We start from the raw sequence: 11,109 nt of genomic DNA, 5'->3' as shown, positions 1-11,109 counted from the left end.
GTAGAAAACGGCAACCCACTCCAGTATACTTGCCTGGAGAATCCCATGGACAGAGGAGCCTGGTGGGCTACAGTCAGTCCATGGGGTCACAAAGACTCGGACACAACTGAAAGTGACTTAGCACTGCCATGTCCCAGTAAAACGTGAGTTGGGGGTCAGGGGGCATACACCACAAAGTCTTTTGGGGACCAAAAGTCCTTCCATCTGATGGTTTCCCATCCATCAGGAGGCCTCTGATGGATGGAAGGGAAAGAGAGATGGACCCACATTAAGAGTGATTTAAAAATATACAAACCATTCTGTGATGGACCTTGGGCTGATTCTGCCCTGCAGGACACAGTTCCCCCTCTCGTGGATTCGACCATCTATCTCTGAGGTTCCTTCTGAAGATGCAACAAACTTCTCTCTGATAAACCTTATTTTTCTCCATCCAGGTCGCCTAGCAACCACTCTATAAGGTCCCACACTCTCACATGATCATCATTTTCATACTTAGAACAGTTGTCAGGTTCAGTGTTTTTGTTAAATTTTATATGTAACATTACACAAAATTCTTTTGTGGACAGTTCTCAGTTGAGATGGCGTATTATGTCCTGGAGAGTGGCTGTTACAAAGGACCACAAACTGAGTGACTTAAAATAAAAGAAAATTATTCTCAGAGTTCTGGAGGCCAGGAGTCCAAAATCAGAGCATCAGCAGCATTGATTCCCTCTGGGGGCCCTAGGGGAGAGTCTGCTCCAGGCCTGTCTCCTAGCCCCCAGTGACCTCAGCTGTTCTTGGTGTCCTCCACTTGTAGGTGCTTGGCTCCAGTCTCTGCCTTCATCTCCACGTGGCTTTTCCCTGTGTCTCTGTGGTATCAAAAGGCCATCTTCCTATTAGATCAGGGCCCACTCTGGACAGCCTCTTCTGGACTTGATGAAATCTGCAAAGACCCTATTTCTGAGTAAAATCATGTCCCCAGCTACTGGGGGTTAGCAGCTCAACGTGTCTTTTTTGAAGTGTGGGGATGTGGCGAACCACTCGGCCCACAGCAGGTGGCGGCCAGCACACGGTGGTGGTCCATCGTATCTAAGAGCTGTGAACTGTTGGAATGTCAGCAGTGGTGAGGATGGGCAAGGCTGCCCTGGTGTGTGTCAATATAAGAGGCCTAAAGGAGCTTCATTTTTTACCCTTCACTGTAAATTACAGAGAGAACAGTGCCATTAAAGCTGCCACCTTGGAGAGCATAGAATTTTCCTTTTTGGAGTTGTTTTTTTTTTTTTTTTTTTATGGACATGGAACAATGAACTAGAAAATGTTGCACATTCTGTCCTCTCCTTCTATTTTCAACTTACAAAACGTTGTATTCAAAATACCGGAACAGTGAGGCTTGCGGTTACTAACAAAATTAAAAATAAAAGCAGAAAGCCCCACAGCGACCATGTCACCCCAAGAGGGAGATGCAGGCTGGTGCCCTGAACAAGCAGTGGATTTTCTAGTGGATTCGCACTCCCTCCTGCAGAGGTCAGGATGGAAAGTCACGACCAGCTGGTTGTAATTCTGTCCTATTTTGAAACAGATGACAGAGACAACTAGCCCATCTCTAGGGTTCAGATTTATTTCCCTTCCTCGGTCTAAGTTCCAGAGACCCAACTTGCAAAGTAAAGAAGAGGGCAGAATATTTTCTTGGTGACCTCAGCCCACCACTGCCAGTGGAAAACCTATACCCATATCCTAGAACTGACCCGTGGGAATGGGTCCATACCACACCATCTCGAATATTCCAAAGCAAGACTTATGTCTCTCTTCCAGAGTCTCATGGTCCCTTTTGTCTTTGCTCACCTTTATGCGTGCGTGCTATGTTGCTTCAGTCATGTCCGGCTCTTTGAGACCCAGTGCACTGTAGCCCTCCAGGCTCCTCTGTCCATGGGATTCTCCGGGCAAGAATACTGGAGTGGGTTTCCATTTCCTACTCCAGGAGATCTTCCTGACCAAGGGATTGAATCTGCATCTCTTACATCTCCTTCACTGGCAGCCGATTCTTTAGCGCTGGTGCTGCCAAGCCCATTTGCTCACCTTCAGTGGCACTTAAGACAATCTTGTATTTACAAGTCACTTCTCTCCTCCTAAAGGGCAAGCTCTTTAAATCTTGGTCTTATGACTCAAGAGGAAGAAGCCAGTGGAAAGTGTGAAACTTGAGATGCTGGAGAAGGAGAAGCTTAGGAATGGATCCTTCGGGAACCGGGAAGGATGGGGCAGAGGGCCAAGCTGGAATGTTCTCTGTCCTGCACAGGACTCCAAGCAGTAGGGAATCTCCTGTTGGTTCCCCTGGAAGCCAGTTAACCCCTTCTATTGGGGTGTAACCTCAGACCTAGAATACACCCATCATGGCCCTCGCTTACAGCTTCAGCTTCCCTGGTAGCTCAGATGGTAAGGAACCAGCCTGCAATGCAGGAGACCCAGGTTTGATCCCTGGGTTGAGAAGATCCTCTGCAGAGTGGGAATGACTACCCACTCCAGTATTCTTGCCTGGAGAATTTCATAGCCAGAGCCTGAGCCTGGCAGCCTACAGTCCATGGGGTTGCAAAGAATCAGACACGACCGAGCGACTTTCACTCACTTTCACAGCTACCAGCGGGAGCGATGCACTTAACTTCTCTCTGCCTTAGGTTTCTCATCTGTTTGATGGGCTAAACAATAACCCTCATGCAATTGTTACAGGATCAAATATGATAATGGATGGAGAGCACATAGCATGTAGCCAGCCTAGCACAGTGGTTCCCAAACTTCCCAGATTCCCCCGCCTGAGAATTTTGATAGTGCAGACATGGGTTGGAACTTGAGAATCGGTGTATTTGCCAAGCACAGAAACTCTTATATGCAGGGAAATTGGGGAAATGATGCTGTTACAATACCAGAAAGTCAGTAAAGAGTAGTTATTTTTACGGTACCATTTTCATCATTGTTACCATCATCACAAGGTGATTCATTTAAACAAACAAGCTTATTATACATACAAGAAAGAATCAATAGACTCATCCTTAAGTTTTGGATTCAAGGATACATAAACCAGGGATTCTGATTCTGGCTCTAGCTGATAACGTGTTCTGACCTTCAAAATGTTTAATCTCTACACCTCAGTTTCTTCATCTATGAACTAGGTGGTTATTACTGGTTGCTGTTGTTTAGTCGCTCAGTGGCGTCTGACTCTTTGTGACCCTGTGGACTGGAGCCCACCAGGCTCCTCTGTCCGTGGGATTTCCCAGGCAGGAATACTGCAGTGGGTTGACATTTCCTTCTCCAGGGGATCACCTAGGGATCGAACCTGTGTCTCTTGTGTCGGCAGGCCGATTCTTTACTGCTGAGCCACCAGGGAAGCCCTTGTTACTGGTAAGTGTGTGGTAATAGTTACTGAAAATAATGGATATAAAGTAGCTGACACACAGTAGGTCCCTCCCCTGTGAAAGATTTTCTTTCTTTTAAGCAATGGCTCAAATTCTTAAAAGAAAAAAAAAAAAACTTTTAAAAACAGTTATCTAGGGACTTCCCTGGTGGTCTGGTAGTTAAGACTTTTAGCTTCAAATGCAGGGAGCATGGATTCAATCCCTGGTCAGGGAACTAGAATGCTAGAGGCCTATTGGCGAGGTAAAAAAATAAAAAAAAAAGATTTTAAGAATTTTCAAGCAATTATCTGAATCCTTCCCCTCATTATTTAAACAGATGAAAGCAGAACTGTTTTGGTTCTCAGTTTGATGTGTATCTTTCTTCCCACCAAACTCCCCTACTAGCCCTTAAGTTACTTACTTCCATGGAGCTCTGTGCAATGTTTTTTTTTTTTTTAAAAGACTGTCTTAAATAACAGAATGCTAACTGACCTTTAGCATTAAGATTTCTTGCTTTTCTCAAGTGTATCTTTTGGAGACTGTAAAGATGTCTTGCAGAGTATGAGCCACTTAGGCTATCTACAGTGCACTCATATGATGGGGAGTCCTGCTGGAAGTCCTAGAGGAAAAGAAAGATCATTGAGCAATTTCTAGTTTGAGAAGAGTGTAGGTCGCTTGGACCCACCTTCAAGAACCCAGCCGCAGGGCAAGCCAGAATTATAAACGAGTCACCTCGCTGTGTGCCTAGAAGGAATGAGAAAAGGTGAACACCTAGCCAGTCTGTTACAGAGAGTAAGTACTTGTCCCCCAAACCTAGTGGCTCGGTCTCTCTAGACAGCAGAGAAAAGAGGGGGTTCACAAAGGGAAAATATAGGGCAATATGTGGACGAGGACAAAGAAAACTAACTCACGGAGGTCCTGAACTGCTGGTTCCCAGTGAGGGTGGGCCATCTGTGCCCAGGAATCTGCACGATTAGCTGTTCTCCACCTCAGAAGAAAAGCAACAGAACTGGGAGGTTGTGGTTTTCAGGCAGAAAAATTTCTGTCTTCACCTTGCAGACCATGTCTGCTTTCTCTCCAAATCTATACTCATCCTCATTTCTCCCTGTTCCTAAATCTGTCTCCCGTGTAGCACTCAGGCATAAGTTCCTAGGCAACAATTATGACCCGTGGCGTATTTACCATCACATTAAGAAGTATGGGTTTTCAGAGTATGATTTTTAATATTGTGATTGCTTTTCCCTGACGGAAAGTATCTTCAAGTCAGATTATTTATCGCCAGGTGGTAAATAATAGTGAAAGTTAATGATACTTAACATCTCTCCTTCCTTCTTGCCAAGCCCCATTCTAAGCCCCTTACCTATTAGGTCTTCTAACAACCTGCGCAGCAGGTCTCGTTATTCTTTTCCATATTTCACAGCCTTTGAAACTGAAACACAAGCAGGTTCAGTAGCTTAGCCAAGGTCGCACCACCATGACTGGAGCCAGAGTTCCGACTAAAACGAGAACAAGTCTTAACCACAACAGTCAACAGCTTTGGGTGCCAAAGGCTGAACATCCCCTAAGAGTATTTCAGTGAGAAAGAGAGATAAGCCTGATTTTGCTCTCAATAATTGTTTTTTCTGTCAAAAATAGAACTTTGCAGTTTATTTGAACAGCAAAACATAATACTCCTGTTACCATGGCATTCCATTTTAGAAGATTAAGAGCGAGAGATAAAAATACAAGTTCCTAGATACAAGTAAGCACCTTTTCCAGGACAAGAAACCTTAATTCTTCCTTTCTACACTACTTGATACTAATTGAAAACAAGTAGTGTTTACTCATGTTCTCTTCAATGAGACTTTTTAATCCCAATGACCTTTAGACTTTATCATGTAGAAATCTGCCACATTCCACCTTTGAAACTCTGAGAAAATGATTTACCTCTTTTATTCTCCTCTTCTTTTACAGTGTAGTAGGCAACAGTGAATCCTCTGGAGTCAAATAGTCTTGAATGAAACAGCAAATCTGTCACTTCCCAGTTATGTGACCTTGGGCTAGTTACGTGACCTCTGATTAGTTGCTTTAACTGCAAAATGGAAATAATAATAGTTACTCATGGTTTATGTTACCCCAAGTGGTGCTGCTGGTAAAGAATCCACCTGCCAATGAAGGAGATGCAGGTTCAGTCCTTGGGTTGGGAAGATCCCATGGAGCAGGAAATGGCTACTCACTCCAGTATTCTTGTCTGGGAAATCCCATGGACAGAGGAGCCTGGTGGGCGCCCGTCCATGGGGTCGCAAAGAGTTGGACGCAGCCAAGTGCATACACACACACACACACACACACACTCTCTCTCTCTCTCTCTCTCTCTCTCTCATGGTTTGATTGTCATAAATCACTTGGAACAAATCCCTGGTACATGCTGAGCTTTCAATACACTGTATCGGCAGCAGCAGCATCCTCATCACCACCATCATCATCAGAAGACAATTTGCTTAGACTTTACCAACAGAGACTTTCACGGAGCCCTTATCTATAATTTGTTACCAGCTATCCAGAGATATGCTAGCTGAGTGGGAGGCAGTAGTCACTTATAAAATAATCCTTCTTCTTGATAATTGTAAAGAAGAGAGTAAAAATACTGTTTGGACCACTAAGTGACCAGAATGGCCATTGTTCCCCAATCGTGGTTCCAGCCTTGCATTTTTAATACCTCATTTCTCATAGTTGTTTGAATCTGTCTCCCTTCACGAGCTTCTCTAGGACTGACTGACAGCAAGGCTGATTTCAACACAGGAAGATGCTCATTAAATCGTAGAATGAGTGAGATAGAGAAAGATAAGAGTTGTCAACCTCAAATAGTGAACTTTTTCTCGAGCCACACAACAGAGGGGTGTTACCGTTTGTTCAGTGTAAGATCAAGTCAGAGGAGTTGAACTCAGCTTCGAGGTACATACAACTCCAATCTGACCCCATTACTTTTATTAAATGCAGCATCTTAAAGAACTGCAAAAAGCCAAACCATAAATCTAAGGACTCTGTCATTTTAAATTTATGTTTGCAGCTGAAGTCAGCCACACCTCCTGGGGCTGGCCTTAAAATAATTCTTTTCTCAAAAAGTCACAGTATCCTGGCATTTAACAATAACACGAAAGAGCCCGAGCCCGGAGGAGTTGTTTGTTTTTGTAGGAGCAGAATCAACCCTCTTTTAATGAACACAAGGCTTGCCACAGGTTCAGGGGTTTTATTCGGCTGTTTTTCGAATCTCTCTCAAAGCTCAGCTTATAAAATTCTAGCGAGACCCTGCCCACCACCCTCCCCAGCCTGGATACCCCTTCAGCTTGCCGCTCACCAGCCCTGACTTCAGACAGACAGACAGAGACAGAGAGAGGGGCCACGCTGACCAGAAGCGTCACTGCCTCTCACACTTGCTTTGTCCCCCGGCGCCCATGTCCTGGTAACAGCACACACGTCTCAGGCTCAGTGCCTACCTGATAGAACTTGAATGCTGAAGTGATAACAGGTTTGAGACAGAGCAGAGTCTGAGGCCCGCCCACCCCCTGTCTACTGAGGTGTAACAGACGCTTAAGCACCCCTCCACTGCCGGAAGAAGGGGGTGGGGACAGAGAAACTGATGGGCAGGTGGCTGAGCATCGCTCCAGGTGACCAGGCACTCAACCTGCATGCCAGGTTGGCAACAGGCCACCATCTCTACACTCTGTCCTCTTGGTTGACCCTGAAATGCTACTTTCCCAGCCAAGAATCTCGGCATGCCAGCCAGGCAGCCAGCAAACTGATGCCAAGGCTGTCCCTGGCAAAGGACTTGAAAAAGCGCAAACAACACCTCTGGACTCCCACCTGCTAGGCTCAGAGATACCTGTATCTGTCCTATACTACCTGCGCCCTACACCAGACATTATAGAGAACAACAGAGAGGGGAGGGCTGGCCCCTCTCTGGCAGGTTCCAGTTCATGAGACGGATGATGAGAAATGGACAAGGATGATGAAACAGCCCCTGCCACCTCGGTGCCCTGTGTGTCCCTGCTCTGGGCACAAAGTCAGCACAATTTAAGAGGTGTGGCTTTTCCTCCATGCCCTCTGGACCTCTCTGAATATTGAGGTCACCTGATACATAAGGGATCTCATGCTTCCTGAGCGTTAGGAAGGGAGTGGGTGATTTCTGCCAGTATGCAAGCCACACTCCCAGGACCAGTTAAATCTCGGGGTTTATGATGACGTTCCTGCTGGCCACGGGCTGGGTGGGGCCGGGAGCTGTGTGGATTCCCGTTTGTATCCTGCTGCCTGGAACGGGATCCACCAGCGCTGTAGATTCAACAGACACCTGAAATGCCATTTCTCAGAATCGAGTCCACCACTCAAGTGGGGGCTTCCCAGACAGTGACCCCCCAGCTGCCTCTTCAGGCCCCGCCATCCTGAAGCAGTTCATCTTAGGTCACTGGGATAAGGGTCCGCCTCTCAGAGGACAAATGAGAATGCTGGGAGGCAAAGCCCAGCACGGGAACAAGATTCCTGCTCAACAGGAGGCATTTCTTAATTTTTTTAATACATTCTTTTTTTAAAAAAATATTCTTTTCTATTATGTTTTATCATAGGATATTGAATAGAGTTCCTTTTGCTGTACACTAGGACTTGCTGTTTATCCATCCTATGTGTAATAGTCTGCACCTGCTAGCCCCAGACTCCCAGTCCAGCCCTCTCCCTTCCCCCTGCTTCCTTGGCGGCCATGAGTCTGTTCTCTGTGAGGCTGTTTCTGTTTTGTAGACAAGTTCATTTGTGTCGCAGTTTAGATCCTACATATGAGTGATATCAAAAGGTGTCTGTCTTTCTCTTTCTAACTTCACTTAGTATGATTAAACAGGAAGCAAATCCAAACGAGAGGGGATACATGTGTACGTGTGGCTGATGCACCTTGCTGTACAGCAGAAACCGACACAGCAGTGTAAAGCACTGCTTTATACTCCATTTTTTAAAAAACATGTGGTACGCATATGCCATGGAATACTTTTTGTTTAGTCACTGTTAGACTCTTTTGCGACCCCATGGACTGTAGCCTGTCAGGCTCCTCTGTCCATGGAATTCTCCAGACAAGAATACTGCGGTGGGTTTCCATTTCCTTCTCGAGGAGATCTTCCCCACCCAGGGATTGAACCCGAGGTCTCCTGCATTGCAGGCGGATTCTTTACCACCTAGCCACCAGGGAAGCCCAATGGAATACTACTCGGCTTTTTTAAAAAGGTGGGGGGATGAAATAATGCCATTTGCAGCCACATGGATGCCATAGGAAGTGTTTCTTTATTCATTCCACTCCTTGACTTTAGGCAGGGGGTGCAGGCAGCAGATGGGGGCTGCTGCTCTTGGCAGCATTGAGCATCTTGTCAGACTGGACCCCACAGAGTTGAATGCGAACCACAGGGTGTCTTTGCAGGTAAAGCATGGCTCTCTGTGGGAATCACAGCCCGGCGGTGAGGGGTGAAGAGCTCTCCAGGAGACAAAGGAAGGCGTGCTGCCCGCCTAAGGGCCCAGGCCAGCACAGAGCTTCCCCTGACCTGCGTTCTCATCTGAGTGCTCTGAGGGCCCCTGAGGTTACTCAGCTGATTCACGGAGGGCCATTAACCAGAGGTGACGCCTGACGCCACTGCAGAAGCAAAACAAGAGTTCAGCTGCGCCAAGCCCATTGAAATGTTCAGACACACACACAATTGCAAAACCAAACGAGACCCCCAAATGCAGCATTTCTGAGGGCAATTAGACTAAAAGCCAGAGATTAGGTTCGAATTTAGACTCTGCTGATTAGATATGAGAATGGAGCAAGTTGCCAGATAAAATACAGGAGGCCCTGTTAAACTTGAATTTCGAATAAATTTGAATAATCGTTTAAGGGTGCCCCACGCAATGTTTGCTAAATTTGGCCACCCTCGCACTCCAGAAGTTGAGGTTATCGGTTGGGAGGTAGATAATGCGGTGACCTTTGTCAGCGTTGATGTGACATCAAATAGAACTTTGGGCAGGTCTTTTCCTATGTGTGTGTCACTCCTGGAGACAGGAGCTATGTCCTTTGGAATTGTAACCCAGAGTCCCTAACGCCCAGGCTATGAGCAGTGGTAGGTGAACTGTGTGTTGAATTGGGTATAATGATTAAATGATGTTTGGGTGGCCTTTTGAGCAGAGCAGCTGATGGGAAAGGTGGCTAAAAACAAGATTACAAAGACTATGCAGCTCCCTGAAGGGTCTGCTCCTGGCTCTTCTCAGGGAGGAGTCCTGGGTTGGAATCAGACATGGCAGCAACGTGGAATCTGAACATTATCAGAGCAGAGGTGTGGGGGACGTTCATGATAGAGGATTAGTGATTAAGTGACAGTGTGACTCCCTTCCCCAGATTATAAAAATCATTGTTGTGTATTGGAAAACTGAAATAAAACACTACAGAAAAATAGCGATTGAATTCATTCATAGCCTCACAACCTAGAGATAACCATAATTAATATTTAATTCTATGCTTACAGTATTTATGATAAGTATATACACATATAAGGACATGTGTCCATATTTAGAAAATAAAACTCATACTTCATATATAATTTTTTATCTAGCTTTTTTCAAAATATTTTATTGTAGGCATTGTTCATGTCTTTAAATATTCTTTGAGTATGTAATAACCAAGTTTTCCAGGAACATTTACTAATTAATGCATCATTTCTCCAGTTTCTTGAAAATTTTCTTCCATCATATGCTTTTTTGTGGCTTTCTGTTCTCTCCTGTGGTGCTCTTTATCCTATGATATTACCACGTTTTTCTGATGAGTGTAATCTTGTAAACAGTTTCACCATGTCTCTGCATTGCTCCTCTTTTAAGTAAAATTGCCTGTATTTTTCTTTTATGTTTCTGGATAATCTTCAGAATCACATTTCCAAGTTATAAAGTAATGTCATTCTGAAATCTATTAGAAAAGCCTTAAAGTTACCTAATATTGGAGGGAAGAATTACATTTATAAAATAATATCTTTCCTTCTAGGAATAAAATTTATTTTACTTTTCTTCCTTTCTTTACTACATTGTAAATGTATTTTTTTTTTTTTACATAGACCCTTAATGTTTCTTTTACAATTCATTCCTAGCTATTCTGTGTATTTTTTATTCCTTTGAATAAATCTCTTAAAAAAGAGATTGACTTTTTGGAATTTTAAAAGGGTCATGGAGGCTTAGTTTGGGCTTCCCTTGTGGCTCAGCTGGTAAAGAATCCACCTGGTATGCGAGAGACCTGGGTTTGATCCCTGGGTTGGGAAGATCCCCTGGAGAAGGGAAAGGCTACCCACTCCAGTATTCTGGCCTGGAGAATGCCAGGGACTATATAGTCCATGGGGTCGCAAAGAGTTGGACATGACTCAGTGACTTTCACTTTGTGCTTATTTATTTTGCTTCACCCAACGTTCTATGTAACTTTTTAGTCCAAGTAGATTTTTAGTAGATTCTCTTGATTTTCCAAGGAGAAAAATCCTTCATCACCTGGAAATGACAAGTTGGTCCTGTTGCCACTAAAGCTCACTGTCTTTTCAGTCATTGGTTTTATTGCTCTGGGTAGAACTTCCAAAAAATAGTGTGTAATTGTGGTGATGGTAGATGTACCTGATTCCAATGAAAACTCCTCAGGTGCTTCACCATCGCATGTAATCGCCACTGGGTTCAAACATATCCTTTTTTCTTAAATCAAAAATTTTTTTGATTTGCTACTATTGGTATTTGA

General features: G+C 44.6%; 1 long non-coding RNA gene across 5 annotated transcripts; it reads right to left on the bottom strand.

Annotated features, from left to right (window-relative positions):
* Positions 1 to 509: 509 nt before the first annotated feature.
* On the bottom strand, positions 510 to 6,964 carry LOC112583719. Of its 5 annotated transcripts, none has more exons than XR_006549564.2 (6): positions 6,839 to 6,964; positions 5,289 to 5,433; positions 4,723 to 4,858; positions 4,274 to 4,350; positions 3,855 to 3,981; positions 510 to 2,422 (listed from the first exon to the last, which is right to left on the bottom strand). It is a non-coding gene; the product is annotated as an uncharacterized LOC112583719 (long non-coding RNA). The 5 variants fall into 5 exon arrangements; XR_006549561.2 differs by having other exon boundaries at positions 510 to 922; XR_006549565.2 differs by having other exon boundaries at positions 510 to 922; positions 4,723 to 4,791.
* Between the last annotated feature and the right edge of the window lie 4,145 nt (positions 6,965 to 11,109).

The sequence above is a fragment of the Bubalus bubalis genome, chromosome 3 (assembly GCF_019923935.1).
Source record: "Bubalus bubalis isolate 160015118507 breed Murrah chromosome 3, NDDB_SH_1, whole genome shotgun sequence".
Taxonomy (NCBI): Eukaryota; Metazoa; Chordata; class Mammalia; order Artiodactyla; family Bovidae; genus Bubalus; species Bubalus bubalis.
This window is presented reverse-complemented; position numbering and strand designations above follow the sequence as displayed.